The sequence below is a fragment of the Podarcis liolepis genome (assembly GCF_965112155.1).
Source record: "Podarcis liolepis genome assembly, chromosome: 2".
Lineage (NCBI taxonomy): Eukaryota > Metazoa > Chordata > Lepidosauria > Squamata > Lacertidae > Podarcis > Podarcis liolepis.
Window position 1 is genome coordinate 94,868,941 of NC_139555.1, and position 23,607 is coordinate 94,892,547.

General features: G+C 42.8%; 1 long non-coding RNA gene across 1 annotated transcript in view; it reads right to left on the reverse strand.

Moving 5' to 3' along the window:
• Positions 1 to 18,719: 18,719 nt before the first annotated feature.
• Positions 18,720 to 23,607, reverse strand: part of LOC310702195 — a 39,512-nt gene continuing 34,624 nt past the window's right edge. Inside the window, exon 3 of the long non-coding RNA XR_014523344.1 lies at positions 18,720 to 19,485. This is a non-coding gene — a long non-coding RNA (uncharacterized lncRNA). The remainder of the gene's footprint in view (positions 19,486 to 23,607) is intronic.

Here is a 23,607-nt window from a genome sequence, read left to right on the forward strand (position 1 = left end):
GACATTGATGAATTAACCTTGGCTGTTGAACTTTGGCAGGAATGCTTTCAGAGTCCAACTTTTCATTTGAAAATCATTGATGCTCTCACATTGCTCCCCCTGACACACACACACCGCAGCACGCACATACCTTTTCAAGGTTACATTATCTAGCCTACTGATGTAAGAGTAGAAGCTCCTGAGATACTTTTATGTCCCCTCTATTCAGATACGTCAGCTTTAAAAAAAGACTTTTGGTTCATTAACTGTGCAGCTGGTGTCTGGTCTAAACAATGTAAGATATGCAACTTATACTGCACTCAGTAATGTATTTGTACAAAAAGAAAAAAGTTAGAAACTGAGGTACGATAGAAGAATTAAATGAAACAATTCAGATACAAATTGGGAGTAGGCAACATGAAACCAGCATAACTGGCAATCATGACTAGTGCCCACTAGACGTAGGTAGGGCAACTAGGAGGTCAAAGGGCACGGCCAATGAGATCATGGGGCATGGCCAATGGGGTCATGGGTGTTTGGCCAAACTGTTCTGGTTATCTCCCCATCTCAGAAGTCCATGCCAGAGAGACCTAGTGAAAACCACTAGACTAAGTGAAGCCCTTTCTCTCTCTGTCAAGAGAACGTAGTGGGCAAAAACTCTGACATTCAGCATTTCCTGGGCAAATTAGCAGATGCAAGGAGACGATCGTTCAGTAGTAGGATGCTGTGGAGCAAATAAGAAGGCAAGTTCGCTTGCTGAGGGGGTGGTATGTTTATTGCTTGACGGTAGCTGATATCCATGGCTTGAAGCTGGCTAATGTCTGGCAACGGGCAAATGTTGGCCCGTAGATGGTGATGTTGAAAGGCTGAAACTAGGGTGTTGCCATACATCCAGATTTCCCTGGACATAGCCAGAATACTGCAGTCAGTAGCAGTGTCCAGGTGGAAATCAGGCAAATGTCTAGGGAAATCTGGATGTTTGGCAGCCCATGCTGGGCAAAAATAATAAACGCTCAACAACTTTGACCCCCCTTCCCCCAAAAAACTCAACAACTTTGCCCAAAAATGTTCAACAACTCTTCTCTCTGGATTTTCCTGTTTGAAATATGGCAACCTGAGCTGAAACAGGCTGATGTTTGTGAATTTGTCAGCTGAAGTTCTCCTTCAGAAGCTGGCCAACAGAAGCTAGTGGATATTTATGGATTGGAGGCAGGGCATGACGGTGAATGAATGGAGAGTAGATGATGAGGGAATATGCCCATTGGATGTCAGCTGGTATATGTTGCTGTGAGGGAATGGAAGGTTTTGAGCAAATGTGCCTGCCGGCATTCTTTATGAATCTTTATGGATGTTGGCTACTGTATCTTTGTGTGCATGAATGGGAAGTTTGGAATGCACGGAGAGTGAATGATGACTGAATGTGTCCACTGAATGTTGGCTAGCATATGTTTGTGTGCCTGAATGGGAGGGTTTGAATGAATGATGAATAAATATGACCTCTGGATGTTTCCTGGTGCTTGTGTATGTGAATGGGATTATTATTATTATGAATTGCCTGCCCTTCACCCAAAGGTCCCAGGGTGGGTTACAACATAAAAACACAATATTTAAAACAGTTTTACACAACTTACAATGCGCTGAACGAATGGGGAGTGAATATGACAATGTGTCTGCTGGGTTTTTTCAGGGATGATGTACGTTTTTGTGTGTGCATAAGGAGGTTTTGAATGAACTGAATGATCAATGAATGTGCCTGCTGGCATTCTTCATGGCCGTCAGCTGGTATAAGGATGTGGTCAAAGTATATTGCCTGTGTATGCATGTTCAGAGGCTGGCCTCAATTGGTCTTAGGATGCAGAATGAATGTGATGCTTGGAAGAAAATTGGTGGGTATTTGTGGAGTTGGCAGCCTGAAGCCTGCTGGTGGAGTTGCTGGGGAGAAGCCAGTAGAGGTGCCTGGGTAATGCAGGCAAATGGCAGCCATCCCATTCATTGTTCCTACATATATATTTTCCTTCCAAGGAAGTCTGAAGCAATGTTTTCATGAGAGAACCCCTGAAAACAATGAAGAAGACTGCAGGGGATCAGCAAGGTGGGGACGGTTTCTTTCCTCTTTCCCCTGTCTGGGTTCTCCTTCATCAAGAAAATCACTTACTTTAGGCTGAAGACCTGAGGAGAGGAGTCTCCAGGCCCGAGGGAGAAAAAATGAAAGGTAATATGGGTAGGAGAAACAGAGAAAGATCCCAGGACAGGTCAGCAAAAGCAGACCTGTGCTTTAGTAGGTCAACAGAGGATGAAACAGAGGCTTCAGTCAAAGTCCTCACAGTGTTTTGTTGAGGCTTAACTGGGGTGGAGTAAATAAAATTTGCAGTCCTTTGCAATCCGGCGTAAGAGTTTTAACAAGGTTCCTGAAAGCTGTCTCAGTTTAGTAATTGTAAAAAAATAAGGTGTATTTGAATAACACATTTTAATTGTGCCCTTTTAAAGAGACAATTCTAAATTAAATTCTAAATTAAAGTAACTATGGAAGCTAGCCCACTGCATAATCTTGTAATAAATAAACATTAATATATTTGTCACACATAGTAACTGTATCTGATTGGTTTTATACCATGCCTATATCCTCCAGTTACCAGGGTTATTGGTAAGTTAAGGGTTCAAAGGGTACAGGTGATTTTAAATGGTGGCAAACATATGGGTTTAGGAAGACTATTGGAGTGGAAGCTGGGTTTTGCTTATAAAATAAATAAGGAGATACCCCACTTTCCTTGCCATGGCTATGACCCTATTAATATTATTTGGTGGCTGTATACCAATTCCTGTGTCCTGGTTGCTAGGATGACTATTAAACTGAAAGAAAAATGGGAATCTGTGAAAGTGCTCATTTTGAGGACTTTCTCTCTTTGAGATCCACTTCTGTGCTCCCAGACTGCACATTAACAACAACAACTTGTACCCAGTGCCATTTTTCTAGAAAAAGAGGTACCACAACTCACCATGAACGGCTCCCTTGTTTTCTTACAGTGTCCATGGCACCCACCTAAGAGGTGCTGAAACTGAGTTCCAGTGAGTTCCTGCTGGGGAAAAAGTCCTGCTTCTGCCCCACCCATCTAAGCACTGCCAGGGAGCTGTATGTAATCCAATTTAATAAACTTACTGAGTTATTAACACCTGTATGGAGCCTGAAACGGTAATTCAACAGGCAACATACTGGTAACCAACCCATTTTTAAACTTGCAGCATACATGTATCAAAGACTGAGACAACTTTTCTTCAAGCTACTATGGGTGCTTGGAGAATGGTTTGGTTTTTTAAAACTAGCACCTCCAATTTCTCATTTAGTTCCAATTTGTTTCCATCTAGTGCTTAAGGACGAAGGAGAAACCTTAAATTGGGACAGTTGGGAGCAGGCTGGACTGCTACCAGTTAAAGTATTTGTACCTTAATGGTATCCCAAGGTGGAGGGAACAGATCGAAGCTAAAATTAATACTCTCCTATGCTCCTGGTTCCAGTTTATCCAATTAATGTATTTTTTTTGTTGAAGTCAGAGGCGATTGCTCAGGCATTTGAAGTTTTTGAAGATACTATTGTAAATGTTTCTCTGTCATCTAAAGGTATGGTTTCAGTAGGGTATACATTTATGACAGAAACTGAACGTGGTGATTTTATGGGAGACTGACTTGGTAATTGAAATTACTAATGAGCAATGGCATGCTCTGCAGAAAAAGAGACCTTTAAAATCGGTTTTGGCTACAATGAGGGAAACCTTGTTAAAGCTTCTTCATAGATGGTATCTCACACCTTTAAGATTGTCTTGCATGACTAACAATGTAGATCCCAGCTGCTGGAAGGGGTGTACGGGTCAAGGGTCCTGTTTTCATATGTGGTGGAGTTGTACTCGTATTTTCAACTCTTGGTCTCATGTTTTCAGAGAAATAAGCTTCATTTTCAAGACAAATATTACCATGTCTCTTATGTTGGCATTGCTCAGGTTATAGGAAGATAAACCTCCAAGATCGATTACACATAATGTCCTATTAAGCTTTTTTCTTGTTGCAGCTTGAATGAAAATTGCTTAATGCTGGCGTAATTCAGAGAATCTCACTTTGGATGCACAGTATGCAAGAGTTTGGTCAATTGCATTTGCAGAAAAATTAACTAATCAAATTAGAGCTGCTCAAGGCAAGGCAAGTCTGTAACTTTGATTAGCAAGGCTACAAAACTCATCTTTCTATTTATTACTTTTTTATTTATTGTTAGAATATAAAAAGCAATCTATTTACAAAATTGTGCGTTTCCATGTGTGCATATCACATCCATATATTCTGGATGCTGCATTTAGTGTCATTTAAAGGCACTGTTTCCATTTTAATAAGACAATGCAGACTTTCAAACATGGAACGACAAAAACTGAACAAGAAGTTCTGGAAACATGCCTTCCACGGGGTCAGAAAAATAGAGGAACGTGTTAGCTTTCAATCCACTTGGAAAGGGTGTGCAAAATAAATATGACTTTGCAGAACCACAAGATGAAAGATCCATGACTGTGTTTAAACATATCTTTGACAAGGGAGTAGAACTTACACAATTATTTTTACTGTTCTAAAAAATGAAGAAACCCATAAATAAACAGCTGTTGCAGATTTGTGTCAAACTGCAAACAAGGCAGCTAATACTGGATTATTTGATTCTGGGGGAAATGAGTATCTGTGGAAGGATGTTTCTAGAACAGGGATATTTGCAGAGAGAATCCACTGAGGCATGCTGTCTGATTCTAAACATAAAATTTACAGGAACACATATTTCAGTAAGACTCATTCATATACTCGCTAATCATAAATTCTGTACAATGCACACACATAATAAAATGCAAAGTGATACCCCCCCAGGCCTGTACTTGTACACCTGTTAATAAAGGTAAAGATAAAGGGACTCCTGACCGTTGGGTCCAGTCGTGGACGACTCTGGGGTTGCAGTGCTCATCTTGCTTTATTGACCAAGGGAGCCAGCGTACAGCTTCCGGGTCATGTGGCCAGCATGACCTAAGCTTCTAGCGAACCAGAGCAGTGCACGGAAACGCCGTTTACCTTCCCGCCAGAGCGGTAACTCTTTATCTACTTGCACTGCATGCTTTCGAACTGCTAGGTTGGCAGGAGCAGGGACCAAGCAATGGGAGGATTTGAACCCCCGACCTTCTGATCGGCAAGCCCTAGGCTCTGTGGTTTAGACCACAGCGCCACCCGTGTCCCTGTTAATACATGCACCCAATTCAATGTGGTGGGAAGAATCATGAGAATCAGACATTTGTGCATATTATTCATTAGATTTCTAGTCTTTCTGTCATCAAGTAACAATCCCAGGGTGGGTTACAGCATAAAAAGTTAAAACAATACAACCCCCAGTCAAATAAACAGCAAAAGCAGATAAAATGCCATATTTAAAAACCACTGTGCATGTATGCACATTCCAATCACCTGTTGATCATGTTGTTGTTGTTGTTTAGTCATTTAGTCGTGTCCGACTCTGCGTGACCCCATGGACCAGAGCATACCAGGCACTTCTGTCTTCCACTGCCTCCAGCAGTTTAGTCAAATTCATGCTGGTAGCTTCGAGAACACTGTCCAACCATCTCGTCCTCTGTCATCCCCTTCTCCTTGTGCCCTCCATCTTTCCCAACACCAGGGTCTTTTCTTTCCCAACATCAGGAGTCTTCTCTTCTCATGAGGTGGCCAAAGTATTGGAGCCTCAGCTTCACGACCTGTCCTTCCAGTGAGCACTCAGGGCTGATTTCCTTCAGAATGGATAGCACTCAGGGCTGATTGATCATATCACCTGTTGATCATATGCAGGTGCTATTTAGAAACATGGCCTACTAAAATTCCAGATGCATTTCCTGGAATGTTATATACTTGCTTTCAGACATGTAAGAAAAGAAAAGAAAAAAACAGCACCATCTTGACCAGCATAGCATTTGGGGGAAAAGGAAGCAACTTTTTTTATATACTTTATTTTTAAAAGTATCTCTCACATGCATTTGCTCTCCCCTCCAAGATAAGGAGCACTATGGAGAGAGAAAGGGGGCGGGGAGAGAGAACACACAAAGCTTTTTGCTTTAAATGCCTCCCTGTCTACCTTTCCTTTCCCCTTCAGCACTTCAAGAAGGTGTCCATGAACTAGGCCAGTGATAAATGGAATTTTCAACCCTTCCAAAATCCAATTCATAACTGTAGGAAGATTTAGTATCTTAGCAGTAAAAAAATTATTTCCAGTTGAGGAAGTGATTTGTTGGAAGTATTTTTAGAAATGCTTACAAGTGCCTTTGGAGTAGCTGACTTCCTAGCCACCCTTGCATTGTCTTCTGCAGCCCCATTTACAGTGGTACCTTGGTTTAAGAACAGCTTAGTTTATGAACAACTTGGATTAAGAAGACTGCAAACCCGGAAGTAGGTGTTTTGGTTTGTGAACTTTGCCTTGGAAGCAGAACATGTTCCACTTCCTGTTGTGTGTTCCATTTGTACATTGAGTCCCCCGCTGCTATGGGAAAGCACGCCTTGGTTTAAGAACGCTTTGGTTTAAGAATGGACTTCCGGAACGGATTAAGTTTGTAAACCCAGGTATCACTGTATATATATAAGCTGTTATGCTTGGAACTATGTTTGTGTGCGGTGTTCATTTTAGCTGTTTCCTGTCTTGATCAAATAAAACTTTCAAAGACCAATAACTGTTATGTATTCAGTCATCTGTGTTCACCTGAGCTTCAGTCTGGATTAAGGATTCTGAGCCCGTGTTCTGATTTGATACATGATATCCAATCACGTGGTATTATCAGGATTTGGGCTACTGGCATTGGCTCTTAAACTCTGAGTTACAATTCGCAGCCTGGGGGTTTAGACAGCCAATCATGCTGAGGGTAGGAGTGGCCCACGCCTTCAGAAACGTATATAAGCAGTTGCTTTGCCCTTGTTGTTCTGTTAGCTCAGTAAAGTCTCTTGCTGTTATCACCATATCTTGCCTCATAGAGACCCACATCGAGAGACTTCAATAACCAGTATGCATAAAGAATGTCCCAATAGAGGTGTACCCATTTTAGTAAATTCATATTTATTTATTTTTTGGTCATACTGCTAGTCCAGAACTGAAATGGATGCATGAGTTGGTGACATCTACGGATGTGTGGGTTGGCACAGTCTAGGGCAGGCATAGGCAAACTCGGCCCTCCAGACGTTTTGGGACTACAACTCCCATCATCCCTAGCTAACAGGACCAGTGGTCAGGGATGATGGGAGTTATAGTTCCAAAACATCTGGAGGGCCAAGTTTGCCTATGCCTAGTCTAGGGAGTGAGGGGAGCTTGACAGGGGTGGATTGTAAGTAAAGTTGTAGGCTGAGATGGTGTGCATTGCAAGCAGGGATGTGGCCCCTAGTACACGCATACAAACATACACATTGATTTGAAAGTGTGAGCGCATACTGCAGCCTGGTTATTATACACAGCAGGTGATGCTGTAAACTTCTGTTTGGGACGTACTGCTTCAGATTGCAGGAAAGGGCTCTGCTACCTCAAATACTCTTCCATACCAAAACATATTGAAATCCTGCACTTTCATACTGCAATGTCTGCTAAGTCTAGAACCATTCAATGTGGCATCTATTTGTCGTTGTTTGGGGATCTGTTTGTTTTTTGCATGGGGGAACATGTGTGTCCTTACCCTGAAGTGGCGCAGTTTTGACTTCCGGGTTGACGCGATCTGGAAATGGCGGATTCCCTCCGAGCTCCGGAGGGAATCGGCTCTACCGAGGATGGGTCTTAGCCGCGCCGGCGACGCGGGGACCCTTAAAAACCGCAGGCGCGGATGCCTGCGGACTGAAGACTCGGCGGGTGCCTTAAGCGCCCCCCCCTGATTCGCGAAGAGCCTTTTTAAAGGCTGCGGAGGGGATACGGGGGTGGCGTGGCACTGAGAGTCGATCGCTACCTCGGTGGAGCGAAGCCGCGAGCCATAACCAGAGAGCGCCAACTTCCTTCCTTGAAAATCTGGACTGAAAGAACTACCCGTGAGTAAGACGGATTGGGACTTTAAAAATTTCTACCCTGAATTAGAGACGACCGGGGGGTGTGCTAAAAGGAAGTCCGCACCCCCCCCCTTGCAGAAGATCTAAGCAACGACATAAGAGCTAAGCTGGAGAGCCTGCCCTTGGTGGGGTGAGTTAAAAAGGACATTAACTTTCAAGATTTCGCTAAGGGAAATTTTATGTTGGAGAGTGGAGTTTCAGAAGCCTTCTTTTTATTTTAAACTACCCCCCCTCCCGGGCTCGGGAACGTCCTGCCTTAGTGCTTGTGTTAGAGCCGCGGAGTTTGACAGCTGTCAAAGCTGACAAACGGGCAATTTAAAGCGGAAAAATTGTTGTTTAAGATCCCCCTGGACTAAGACACAATTGAATCAAAATTGTTGGAAACAAAGTAACAATAAGAAGTTAAAGGGTTGTTGAGTAAAAGATAAATAAGTAACCAGATTCCCCCTAGGGGGAATTCTGTGAAACTACAATGGATACAATGGCTGTGGATGGAAAGTTACTAGCTGAAATCGAAAGGATGTTTCAGTTGGTGGGAACCTTACAAGAGCAGAGTTTGGCTATGAATAAACAACTTGTGACTATGACCTTGGGAACAGGCAACTCTGCTGTTTGTGTTGAGGACTTGAATGAGAAAGAATCCACAGCTGAAGAGGAAACAATACTTTCAGAGGTGGAAGAGACTAAACAAGAAAAAGAGAAAGTAACTTTGGGAAGCAACATCCAAAAGCTGACATCTGTGGAATACAAGCAAGGAGATCTTGGGAACACATCTACCACAAGTCTGCGAAAGATGCAGAAGAAGAAGGAAGAGGCCCTGGGACAATATGGAATACAGGAATTTAAAATAAAGAGGCATGATTGGGGCCTTTGTTTGGACTTTGGTTCTGAGGATACAGGCTTGGTGGAAATTTTCCAGCAATTGATTACAAATCTCCTTGTGGGAAGAGAATATATTTGGATGCCTTTTCCAGACTCGACGACTGATATAAAGGGCTACCAACAAGAACGGCGGAGAGGGACTGAAAGGGACTTGAAAGCCTCGGACGTGAGGAACCCAGGCTGAGAATCTCGACTTTGGACTTTCATCGGGAAGGGACAAAAACCGGGGATGGGAGGGAGGGAAGAGGAGACTTTTAGAAACTCTTAAGATTTTTAGGTTTGGTTAATATGATTTTTAATTAAGACAAAATGAAAAATCGATGGAAGAGAACTTAAGTCCAACTTAGGAATATCAATTTTAATTACAAAAGAGGTAATAAGAAGAACAAGATGGTTAAGAGGAGAAATACCAATTTGCTGATATAATCTTGGGAATTGGGATGCACGAGGGGGGGTGGGGGGAAGTCAGGGAACAAGGTCATGAAACGAGGATTGGCTGAATTTATACATGTTTTGTTATGTGTCATTTTTTTTGTGTGTGTGTTTTGTTGTTATAAAAGTGGAAAACCCAATAAAAATTTTAAAAAAAAAATATGAAGTGGCGCAGTTTGGGCAAAGTTTTACCACCTGTGAAAGTGAGGTCTAGGATAGCAAATGATTAATATCATATATCAGCACATTTTTATTGAGCAGAACCAGCCTCTGGGTAGTGGGTGCTATAAGGAGACTACTCTTCATCTAACCAGCATGGACAGAGTTATGTGGAAAGCTGGATGAAAAAGTATGAGAGCTGGAATACGGGCTACAAAATTGGGGTATGTAACCTAACAGAGTGAGCAGGGGAGGGGGAAAGAGAGGAGACTTTTCAAAATTGCAGTGGAGTCACTGTTTCCTGTAATAGGTCATAACTCTGACAGTCTGTGATATCTTAAAATAGAAGCTAATCTTTCTAGAAATTAGTTCCCAAAGCTAATTTGTCCATCAAAGCTATGTCTCTGTAACAGCTGCAGAAAAGGGAGGTCATTGTCCCTTTGGTAATTGAAAGTATGTTTTGAGATTGAGCAATCTGCCCTATTGTTTTCCCCCTAGGAAATAGTAAAATGTCACTAATTAAGATTTTTATCTCCGGCATACCTCACAAAGAAATTGGCAGTTATGTCACTGGCCCAAACTTTAGACCTGGGAAGAATCCACCTGGGTACCAATTTATCTTGGTGCTGCTGGAATAAGCCAATGCAGACAGGTACGGATCATGGAGGGGGTGGGAGAAAATCATGGAGCTCACCTCCTCCTCTCCACTTTGCTTCACAACACTCCATAGACTTAAACAATTTTCTCCCTCCCTCATTTGCTTGCCTGGTATCAGATCCAGGCAGAGAAAACTGCAGAGAGCCTTGGGCTAAAGCACTTAATAGGTGAATGGGGCAAACATATATATGGTATGTTGGTGGTCACCCCAACCTGTCCTGCTTAGTCTGTAGCACCATGGCTATGTTCTGCCTCCACTCTCTCCCTCCAGTTGCTGGGAGAATTTTGTTGTGCACAGATTCTGCTTGTGGGCTTCCCATGGGCAACTGGTTGGCCCCTGTGTGAATAGGACCCTGGACTAGATTGGCTTTGGCCTGACCTATCAGGCTCTTCTTAACTCTGCATTGGATTATATCCAAAATGTGCTATGACAGAGAATCATACCCTATGCCATGAACCTTACGCTAGTCAGCCATCAGCCCAGGAGACAGCTCTGCAGAGGTGTACAGCAGCTAGGGATGGAAGAATTTCAGGGCAACGTTGTAAGCATCTGCTCATAATTCAATCCCATTTACGGTAGTTCACTGGGACTTAACTCCCGGTAAAGGGACCCCTGACCATTAGGTCAAGTCATCACCGACTCTGGGGTTGCGGCGCTCCTCTCACTTTACTGGCTGAGGGAGCTTCCGGGTCACGTGGCCAGCATGACTAAGCTGCTTCTGGCAGTGGCGTAGCGTGGGTTGTCAGCACCCGGGGCAAGGCAAGTAATTTGCGCCCCCTAACCCTGAGTGAGCCAGGTAGGGGCAGAGAGCTGCGAGTGCGAGCGCGAGCGCCCCCCCCAGATGTTGCGCCCGGTGCGGCCGGCCCCCCTGCACCCCCCACGCTATGCCATTTACCTTCCCGCCGGAGTGGTACCTATATATCTACTTGCACTTTGACGTGGTTTCGAACTGCTAAGTTGGAAGGAACTCTGAATATTTTACCAAAACATGCATTTTTGGAAATATGCATTGGGGGACAGCTTTTGCAAGGGTGGAGGGCTTGAGAAGGCTGCTCTAGAAGGCTGCTCTAGGAGGTTGAAGGTTTTTTTCCTCAGAAGAGCTTCTGGAAGGGGCTGAGGCAAATGTGAGAGAGCTCTGGGAAAACCAGATGGAGAGATTCAGAGGCAAATTCCACACAGGAAAGGCCATTTCCATTCAGGGTGGAGGAAGAGTTCAAGTTCCCCTCAGTGTTGCCGCACATAGACACCTACATGCTAATGAGCAAAAACCGAAAGTATAACAACATGCTTCTGAATAAGCGCAAAGCAGATTTTGCTCCTTGGGGAGGAGAGATGAAAGAGGCTGAGGGAGTAAAAAGGAGAACTGCAGCAGCTTTCTCTTTCCCCTCACACAGTGTTCATCCAGCAGCAGCTCCACAGTCAGACTGAAGCCCACCGTGGCAGCAGCAGCCCATCCCAAGACAGTGTTGCTGAAGAGACTGGACTGAAAGACGGCCACCTCCTCTTTTTTCCTCTGCCTGCTGAATAAATCCTAGCTCCCTTTTTAATGTTCTGATATATTACCCACTGGTTTTTTCCTCTGTCTGCCTTCAGGAAATATAGGGCCTCGCTGGCATACAGTTTAGGGCCCTGGCATTCCCTGCCCTCATTTTAGCCCAGGTACCATACTATAGGAACAGATTGCTGGAAGTGGTAGGGGTTACATGCCTGCCTTTCTTATCCTAGGAAAATGGAGAAGGTGCTTTATTATATGCATTCAAAACATGCATAAATGCTGCATAACTTCTTCTTTTTACCTTACTGGGGTATGGGGTTGCGGGGGGGCGGGTAACCAGCATAAAAACAGAACCCCACAACCAAGCATCATTCCAAAATTTACTGAAAAGTTTCTGGCGTTTGCCAACTCAACTCTGAACTTAACTCCACCTAAGAGACCAGACACAGGAGTTGGTGCAAAGGGAATGTTAATGCTCCATTTTGCCTTCTGTGACTTATCCTAAGAACCTAAGAGCAGCCCGTGCTGGATCAGACCAAAGGATATACCGTATTGTCTTCTCATCGTGTTTCCTATAGTGGCTGACCTGGGAAGTCCATGGGCAGGGCCTGCGATCAGAGGGGTGCCAACTTCCCCTCAGGATTGTGAGTTTATTTCCATTAAATTCACAGCTTGGACACTCTGGGTGAGTGTTTTCCTCAAGCTACCCCAAACAAAACCCCAAAATCCAATTTCCTGGTCAGTTGCTGACCAGCTCAACCCCTTTCTGTGCTTATGTTAAAGTTGGGTTATATTTTGCCCCAGTAAGTAAGAGATCTGAGTGTGCGGAGTGATTTGTCATTCTGATCTCATTTAACCCCAGTCAGCTCAGGCTAAGTGCGAAAGAACTGATTTTTACCAAAGCCAGTAATTGGATGTGGGCGTCACATGATTAAACTCAGCATTCTACACCCTCGGGCCCCCTTGCCCCCCTACCCAGACATGGTAACTGAATGACTTGCTAATTAAGCATTAAAAGTTTGTCTCAGCACAGCAGGCGCTCAGCAGCCCGCCCGCCCATCCAGAATAAAGATGCTAATTTCCTTTAAAGTAGGGTATATTCCATTCATATGATTTTAATATGCACCTGCACATACGTGCGTGCATGCATGCACATGATACCACTATTTTCTTTCAATAGAACAGTTGAAATGTTGAGTAAATATAACTATCCCCTTGTTATCTTGTTGAACAGTATATAGATTAATATGAACTCTAGCTGGAACTATTGATTCAGCGAATAATCCTGAAATGTGCTTTTCAATTACACTCAGAAATTGGTCTTTTGAATTTCCAAATTATGCAAGGCAAGGCAGATTCAATTTAATCTGCAAAGGGAGGAGATATTTGCAGTAGCTTGGCATGAGCAGTTCGTTTTATAGGAGTGTGGAGGGAGGGTGGTTTTTTTTAAAGGGGGGGGGTGTTGAAATGTTGCTCTTCTTGTATTGGCTGTTGCTGCCCTCCAGTGGCCAAGCAGTGCTTAGTTTTTCAATCAAATTAAGGTAGCCTTTTGCCTGCTGTGACTAGAATTGTGCCACTAGAAATTTCAGGTATTCCTCAATCTAAAAACTGGTGAATGTTTCCCTGGCATTTCACTTGAGCAGGAGGCACCCAAAGATCTGCCACAACCACCTCTTAGGTGCATGCAATTCTTATTGGTGGACCCATTCTAGTTCATGCCTTGTGTTCTAAAGTATGTATGTATGTATGTATGTATGTGCAAGACTTGTGCAAGGCCTGCTCTGAATCTATGCCCAGAGGAGGGGACCAGCGAGGAAGAATACCAGTGGCAGGAGGGGACTTATCAGAGAAAATTAGCAAATGCTTCTAATTCTAAATAAAATATAAATATTTTTTAAATCCCATACATGGGAACAGAAGACTCGTACATGATTGCCAGTGCTTTTCTGAGTTAAAAGCAGTTTACAGAATAAAAGTGCCAAAACAGTTCCTTAATTAAAACCAGTGATATTAAATAAGCACAGTTAAATTAGCTGGGAACATAATATAAACTAAATAAGATATAATTTTAAAAGTACAGTGGTACCTCGGTTTTCGAATGTAATCCGTTCCGGAAGACCGTTCGAGTTCTGAAATGTTCAAAAACCGAAAACTCAATACGGAATACATGTGGCATGTTCTACTTCTGAGGCCTATTTGAAAACCAAAGCATTTACTTCTGGGTTTATGGCGTTCAAAAACTGGAATGTTCATCAACAGTGACGTTTGAAACTGAGGTACCACTGTACCTCATTAAACTTAAAAGGTTTCTAAACCGAACTGTGGTGCACATGGCAATCTTTGTTTTCATTCATCCCTAGCTGCAGTGAAATATTTATTTTCCTGGAGTAAGCCTCACTGAAGTCAACAGGACTTTCATCTGAACATACCTGTGTAGGATTACACGGTTAATAACTATTACGCAGTCTAGTCCTTCTTGGAAGGAAGTGTCATAGTGTTCAGTTATCCGATCCTCGCATCTGCACAGACATGAAAAGACTCAGTAAATATTTTTGAGGAAAATTAAGTTTCTGCCATTTGTTTTAATATTTAGAAAGCAATTTTATTGCTAGTGTCATGGCTATGAAGGTTGGACTCCTAATTGTCCCAGTCTTGGTTGGTATCGCAGTGTTCATCAAAAGTCATTCAACCTTGTGTTTCCTGTTGCCCTATTATCATTTATTACACTCAAACTGTAACCCCAAGGAATTTGTGACCATATATGTGGCTCTCCTCCCCCACTTTATTCTTACAACAGCTCTGTGAGGTAAGTTAGGTTCTGAGACTAGCCCAAGGTAAGGCAGCAAACTTCCTGGCTCAGTGGGGATTTAAAAGTGGGTCTGCCCAGTTACCACCCACCACACCAGGTCCTCTGATATGATCCTAAGATCAAAGTTTCATAATTAATTAAATTTTAATTAAAAACTGCAACAATAAACCTGATAAGATAAAAATTAATGTATAATTAATCCCCATTACACAATCTTACACTGTCTTTGACACTTTCGTCTGCCTTTTTCCTCTTTATATTTCAAGAAAAATATAGAGTCGTTTACCTGAAGGTGGCGTGTTTTCCCCAGTCTACAATGTGTTGCAGGCGCCTATTCGAATGCATCACAAAAGAGCAAGACAGAAAAGTGTCTCCACATTACACTTTTACTGCGTAGTAGAGCAGGACAGAAAGAACCAGAAGATGTGGGTGCCAGGATTGATTTGACTCTTATTGGGATTCAGTAAGAGCTGTTCAACCATTGAACCAACCCCTTCAGAAGGTGGTAGACTCTCCCTTCCTTGGAAGTTTTCAAGCAGAGGTTGGGTGGCCATCTGTCATGTATGATCCAGCTGAGCCCCTCTGGGGTTTTGCTTGCGGGTACGCTTCACATTCAAACACTTTTCCTGCAAGTGGGCAAAGCAGAGCTTGCCGTGAGCTCCTTTGAATTTGCGCTGTCAATGGAGCGCACCTTCAAAGGGGCTCACTGACTGTAACGATTGACGCTGACAGCAAGCCCCTTCAGCCGCACTAGGAAGTTCCCAATGGGAAACTCTCTTGTGCAGCCCATCTCAGTGGAGCACCAGTTTGCAGATCAGCACCATCAGTAGGCACTGCTTGTAGAAGAACAACTGGGAGTTCACTTTTAGCAGCACATTTACTGGCCCAGCAACCAACATCACATACGACATCAGTAGCAAGGGAGGAGGGCATGGTTTGGGGAAATGACTGTGGGCCAAAGTGGAACACGCGCTGGGGTCAAATAGTTCTTGTGGATTGGAGGTTCACCACTGTGTTTTAAGAGGTATTCCTGTAACCATGAGAGGGCTTGACCTTGAACTTCCCAGTGCTTGTTTTAATTAGGAAAGGACACGCTCACCGCAGGGACGCCATTGCTCTCGATGGCCAAAACAGAGGTGTCACCTGCATTAGATATGGCACTTGATTCCAGGGAATAAGTAAAAAAATCAGGGAACCGAGGAATGCTTCATTGAGCACCTTGGAGGAAAGGCAGGATTTAAACAAATTAAGTATTGAATGGCATGCAGTACTACGGCTTAGCCCCAGAAATAAGAAATTATAATAGCTCACATGCATATTTTCCATGCCACTGAGTAATCCCGATCAGCTTGCACACATCTGGAATTAAGGTTAAGGGCTTTTAGATCAGGGGCATGATTAGGAAATGCTTAATTTGAGTTATACATGCCTTCTCAACAATGTAATAGTAGCTGTTACTGATTATATTGGTGTATAAGCTTATACAGCAGAATGTTTTCACTTGGTAACAGCAGTTTGAAACCATTATATGCATGTGCGAATAAGCTATCGAAGATCAAACATTGCAGACGGCGCTTTCATATCATCTGAGGTCACCTCAACCACAATACCTTAATTCTGTGCCACAGTCCCAGTCTGGATTGGAACACATATGCGTGCATGCACAAGAAAGAACGGGCCTTTTCTGTAGTAATCCTGCATCCATGGAATGCATTCCTCAGAGAGGTCTGCCCAATGCCCTGCTGCCAATATTGCAATTGTTTTGGGTGCTTTTAATCTATGTTTTTAATGTTTTAATGCATTTTTATGCAGGGGAGCTGACAGTGTGCATGACATGACATCATGACGTCACATCATGACGTCCGAAAGCATCTCTGAGGTCTCGCAAGGCCTTGGACATGACTTCCAGTGCTTTGCAAGGCAACAGAAGTGCTTTTAGGGGCCCTGTGGTGTGGGTGCTGAGCACCCACAACATTTTTTGTGGGTGCTCAGGCACCCAGAACTCTCTAAAGTTGGTGCCCCTGTTTTTATGTCTGCATTTTATTCATGTTTCAAATTGCTTCAGTTCTTTGTGTTGTGGGAAGCGAGTCATAACTTCAGTAAACCTAAACTGACTTGGAAAATGAAAAGACATCTCCACACCATCACATCTAGTTTGGCCCCGATACAGGCAACTCAGATGAGCAATCCTTCATTTTGTAAACAATTTTAATAATTACATTGTGCAGTCTCATGTCCTGTGGCAGTGAGTTTCATCAGTCAGTTGGATCGGTCTCAAGAAATACCCAATACTTAAAAACTGAAGACCTGCAATCTTACAGCTGTTCAGAATGTTGATCCAAATCAGGAAACATATGGTGAGCTGACCTAGATACAGCAAACTCAGCAGCTTACTTTAATACTTAATGGGGAAGAATGTTTGAGGCCTGACCACCTATATTCATGTTCCTAATTGTCATCTGAGTAACTATTAATCAAGTAGTTCTTTGCCTCAAATCTTTTCCCAGATTACATTTTATCAGGATGAATAAGCCAAAGGGTTTCTTTTACAAAGAAACTCTTCGAAGGGGGCTAATTGGTTAATCAAATTCATGCACTGTATCTCTACTTTTGGTCTTTGACTTTCAACTCACTAACTAATTTAGCTTTCTATTATGTCTGATGTAAAAATCTAAATATATTGCTTTAAGCTTCTCAGAGTTTGTGGCCACACCTCACTGGCAAGGGAGTCTCTGGCAAGGGATGGCTTGCGAAGTAAATCAGACGATGGCTGAAAAGAATGAATCAGTTTCTCCACTGGTTCTAAATTTAACTACCCAGCGTCTGTTAAAGATAATATTACATCAAATGAGTTGTGTCCTGCTGTACCACAAGACTCTTTCTGATGCATCCTCCGTAGACTTTCAGACTCATTAGCTGGCACAGGATTGGTTGACAGAGTTCCTCAGTAGCCATTATGGTCTATGGCAGAGCTAATGTTCCCCATGATTTTAAAACTAATACATATTCTACTGGAATACGGCCATGATGTATCTGACTTTCTGATGTTGCAGCAGATTATGGGAGTTAACTCTTCTCCTCTTGTCTGTGCTTTAACTAGGATGGGAGGGGGGCAGTAAACATTAATGGAAAAGGCAAATGGTGCCATGCCACATATCGTTTCAACATGTAAGCACTGGCAGTGGCGGAGCTGGGTGTTCTGGCACCCCAAGCCTACAGCAAACCGGGGAAAGAGGGAGAGCCGTAGCAGCTGCTTTGCTGCTTGCCGCTTTGCCACTCACTAGGCTTGGGGATTTCGTGGGAGGGGCAAATGTCACACCCCTTCAGGATAACACCCGGGGCGGCCCACACCCCCACACCCCTCTTCCTAAGCCCCTGAACACTGGGCTTAATATACTATTGAAGTCAATTTAATAGAACCAGTGGAGGTTATTTCATAATATTCAACACAGGTTATATAAGGCTTTCAGAAAACCTCATATCATGAAGATTTGCTGCAAAATAAATCTGGGTCAACATATATATTTCCCCCTTTAAAAATAGTGTGGATTGCCAGAAATCTGATGTCAGACATACTTTGAAACAAATGGAATGTGCACCAAAAATTAAGTCGACACACCCATTCTTTGTTTCTGCTGGCATTTATCTGGTCCAGAATCTGCTTTTTCTGCAGGAGGAAAGCAACTTTACCAACTACTCCTTCTGTGTCAGAAAACCCCCACATGTGAGCTAGAATAGGAACCTTTAGCTCTTTATGTAGCTGCAATGAATCATCACAACTGCAGTTTGGAGTATCTTCCAGGGCAATGAAGGATTTTCATGCTCTGAACTTGCCCTGCCCATTCAGGCTGGTGACAGGGCCCTGCTAGACAGAACAGACTATAAAAGGATTCCCCTGAGACTTTGTTTGAACAAGCAGAATCTTCTGAGCCTTGGTGTGTTTTTGGTGTCTTCAGCTCTGATTCTTGGCTTCATTCATCAGGTTTTGACCTCACTGGCACCACTTTCGCCTTGCAGTTCCTGGCTCTCAGAAAACCAAGGAGCTGAGCTAGCTCTACAATTGGAGAGATTGTGCTTATGAACAGTCATGTCTACAAAGTGAACACAAAAATATCAGTGTTATAACAATAACTGAACAACAAACCAACAACACCAGAACTGGCTTATGAATATAGAGAACAATTTTACCGGAATACGTAAATATATACCTTCATAAACCAACTAGACAATGAGCAAACTAAAGTGCCTGGAGATACTCATGAACATAGAATGTACCAGTTGTCAGGAGCTCATCCTACACTCGAGTAGGACCCTGGTAGAGACACATGCCCGGCTGGCATGTTCTCTCCCTCCTGGTCATTCGTTCGGGAGCTTCAAAAGCTTTCTTCAGCCCGAACATCACAGCAACCGATGCCAACAGACACCGGCACACTTAGGGATCCACAGATTGTTCGCAGTTTGCGTAACAGACCTCAGCAACTCAGCATTTTGGCTAATCTACTTTCTTTACATATAAACACACACGGAGCACTGCAACATGGCTCCCTCTCTCTCTAGCATCAGACAGCACAGAGAAAAAGAACAAAGGGCAATAGTCCCACTTCACAGAACACAGAAACACAAACATCCTGTCTCCGTCACTTCCCACTCTGTGGAGTCAAAACATACACCGTCATGTGATAGACAACAATCCTATGACTGCAATCACAGAGCAGGAATTCTAACACCAGTGTCTCTCTCGTTGCTGTACTGGTTATGTATGTGATAAATATGTCATAACACAGCTGGAACAAATAGTTGTCCACTGGAAGCACAAAGCAATAAATGTAGGAGTGGTTACCAAAAAGCATTCTTCAAGTGGTCGTTAGCTGGAAGCGCAAAGCCAAATGATCAATTGAAGCCAAATAGATGAGACCTGTTCTTCAGATATTATCCAGGTTTCACAGCAATCTTCATCAGTCCATGATGCTAATCACTCAATGAACCATGATTAGGGACATCCTAAGGAAAAATGGGACATTCCAGGATCAAATCAGAAACCAGGACGGCTTCTCTAAATCAGGGACGTCCCTGGAAAATAGGGACACTTGGAGGGTCTGTCTTCCTCTTGTTCCAGCCTCCTTAATTACTATTTTTAGAAGCATACTTGGGAGGGGTATAATTTAGCTAAAATTGGAAGGAGTCAGTGGGTGGGGCTTGTGGATGTCATTCAGGGACCCCCATAATTTCTGGTTCCCTATCCAAGCACCTTCTCATGCCAAGCAAATATATCATGATAGTTGAATCTTAAGAATATATTTTCAGGGACTGATGCCTGAAAAGTAACTGATTAGATTTCAAGTTCTTACTGTTTGGAGGGGTTTTTTAACTGCTTTGAAATTAAACAACATTAAATTGGATATTTTTTGCTTTTCTTTTGCTCATCATAATGATGGAAGTTATTTAATTAAAGCAATTTCAAGTTGGCACACTATACTTCTCAGGCCCAGAAAGATAGCTGCTTGCACATATATGGCAAAAGAATGGAATACTAGTTGCATTGTCAAGGAAGCAATTTCCCCAGAACACCTCTGCCCCTCTGACAATCTGGAAAAAGTATCATTGCTCAGGAGTGAAATGATGGCATTCTGTCTCTAATGCGTAATGCAGCCAAACCAGTTGTTAACTAATCTTCTAGCCATGTGTATGTGGTCCTTCTTTAGCAGGCCAATGACCATTTCTCCTCTGTTCTAATTTAATTTCAATACCTTAGTGACAAAAAAAAAATGTCCTACCACTTCTGGAATAAGCATTTTCGTGTATATCACTCTCTAAATGGGGAAAACAGCAGCAGTAAGTACAGAGGTTCAGGAAACTTTAGCAAACAGTAAAGCCTGTCAGTGGTGTATAATGTTACATGGAACTTTTAGCTTTCTACCATAGACTGATCTAATACTAGTCTACGAGAATCTGAAAGGAATCCTATCATTTTTAGCACGTGAAAAAGCATGCCAGTGATCTTCGGTAATCTCCAAAATCTTGTGCCGATTTTCCATGCCCGAGCCATACATTCTTGAGGTGGCTAGTGTTGGCAAAGAGACTCTGCCCCCCAAAAAAGTCTCCATGACAGCATTGGAACATGATGTTTCTGGCATGGAGAGACTACACACAATTAGAAAGATAAACATGAAAAGTGTCTATTGCCCTCCCATCTGAACCACTTGGTGTCATTTTCCAGCAGCTAGCATTTTACTGGGTAATGTGTAAACCTGCCCTAAAAGTAATGGCATCAGGAGTTTGAGAAAACAGGCCTCTCTTAATGATGTGGGATTGCTATGATCAATACCTGGGATTTGATCCCTCCACCATGTTATAATATTTATTTCAAAGTAGCCTTTGGAGGGGGCGCTTTCTGAACAGCATTGGAACAGAGGTGCTGAGGAAGCATACTTAACTCACTTTTTCTTCTCTAAATCAGCTTTCCACTAGCCTTTCCTTCTCCTGCAGATATCCCACAAAGCAGTGGAGGTTTAGGATCATGTTTTCCTTCTCCTAGAACATGGGTAGGCAAACTAAGGCCCATAGCTGGATCCGGCCCAATCGCCTTCTAAATCTGGCCTGCTAAACCGCCGCTGCTTTTTGGGATATCTGCAGGAGAAGGAAAGGCTAAGGCATGGGTAGGCAAACTAAGGCCCGGGGTCCGGATCCAATCGCCTTCTAAATCTAGCCTGCGGACGCTCCGGGAATCAGCATGTTTTTACATGAGTAGAATGTGTCCTTTTATTTAAAATGCATCTCTGGGTTATTTGTGGGACCTGCCTGGTGTTTTTACATGAGTAGAATATGTGCTTTTATTTAAAATGCATCTTTGTGGGGCATAGGAATTCATTCATTCCCCCCCCCCCAAAAAAAAATAGTCTGGCCTCCCACCAGGTCTGAGGGACAGTGGACTGGCCCCCTGCTGAAAAAGTTTGCTGACCCCTGTCCTAGAAGGACTACCTTCCCAGGCTGATAAGCCCCTTCACTTCCCTCTTCCCTCTGCCCTTCACTTCCCTCTACAGCAAGTGCAGAAACCACCTTCTTAACCAATGGACCCACTATTTCTCTCATCTGCTCAATCTGCTGGAGCCTGTCTTTGCCTGCAGGGGAACTCCCTAACTCACTGAGGGTTTGAGACCCATTGGCTATCCTCATCTGATTTAGTTGGGGCGTGGCCACTGCCGCATGCTGACAGCTTCTAGGAGTCACAGGTGAGAGCTGGGTGCCAGGTGGGGGCAAAAGAGGTACTACCCCTCCCCTAACATCCCATACACCACTGCATAGTTCTGTGAGCATACGCTACACACAATAATTCTGGGGTTTTATTTTCCTGTTTTGTATCCTGCAGTTTTCTACCTTTATTTATTTTTCCTTCTTCTTAACAAAAAAAAAGGAAAAAGGAAATGAAGGATAGCACAGAGAGAGGGGGACATCAAATACAAATCTTCTAAAATTAGCCACGTCTTTGTTACTGCTGATTAGCGAGAATGAAAGTGTATAAAGATAAGAAAGTCTTTTTGCTAAGCACTTCTGCTGGCCTTGCGTTTTAAAAGAAATGCTTAGTTGTAAGAAATCTTCTCATACATTAGAATAAATGTTTCCAGTTACTTAAAAACTCTTTTCTCTCGTGATTAATTGAAATGGACAGTGCCAAAGGTTTCTTCTTTGAAGTTGGAGATACGGGCGGCTTTATCTACATCAGATAATAAAGCACAGAGGGCCAGTCCCTAATTTGGAAAGAGATACTAGACGGAATCTATAGACAAGCCATGCTTTTTTTATGGAAGGAGAACAATTAACAGCAGTCAGGATTTGCCATTTTCCCTCTCTGCTTTGCAGGTTTCCCTTTGAAGATACCAGGACCAAAACTATCTAGATACACCTGTTATTTTTACAAAGGTGCCCGTCTCCCAAGGCAACCCTCAGGGAATATTCCAGGCTGCGTCTGAGGTAATCTTACTGCCCCCATGAGTTAGAAAAACAAAGGAGATTTGAGAGAAAAGGGAGAACAGTTCACGGAAGCCACCCACACATATATTTGCTAATGGGCCACTGTATTGCTTTCAACAAGGGAACACTGTTGCGTTTCTCCATCCATCTGGAAATCTATGGGAATTGAACTCACTTTCAGCAACAAGTGATGTGCCTAGGAATTGTTTGATCTGCTGACTGAACCCATCCATGTATGATGGATCAACTTCCTAACTCTCCCAAGTCACGATCAAAATCATGCTCCAGCTTTCAACAGTTGCTAACGCAAAGCAGGTGGAAATCAACGAAATAAAACACACCGGGCATCATGCCATTCAAAAAAAAAAGGAAAAGCAATCAAAGGGCAAACTGAAACTATTTGAAAAGATTTTCCACATCTCACGACAGAGACGATGGAAAAATTGCTTCGTCCATTTTCTTTTGGAATATGTATCCATAAATACTTCCACGTTTGCTTTTGAAGAGAGTTGAAGTTTGAAAAGGGGTGAGAAATGGTTGTTATGAGTAAAATGTGGATGGGAATCCTAATCTCATAAAAATTTATGGAAGCTTCAGCACATATTTCTGTGGCTGTGAACTATAACCTTCATTTGGACTGTGGTAGAACTTCACTCAATGAATGTAAAAAATGAAACTGCACAATTCAATCAAGAATGACTCTTTTAAAAAAAAAAAAAGCTTGGCACATTTTTATGACATGTCGATTGGTTCCAATGAAGTTTTCAAAGTTTTGGGAGATTTTTTTAGATTTTTAGAAATAGTGTGGTGTGTGTGTGTATAGCAAAAATAATGGAAGTTAATCTGCATAAAAGTAAACAAAAACTTTGGACTGCTCACTAGATTATTATTCTGGACACTATTAAAGCAACAGTTTATATAATGCAGTGTATTTTTTTAAGGAAATGTTTTAATGGCTGCAAGATTGCTAATAATAGCTGCCCCTGGAAAATAGTGGTCCTCTATTTCTTACATCGTGACTTTGAAGACTTTGAAATCTCATGGGAATTAAGATGCTTGGTTTAGTTGTCTGCCTCTACATATTACAGCCAGACCCTCTGGAAGATTTCAATATCACGTTTTTGAATGAACATAAAACAGCATGTAATGTGGAAC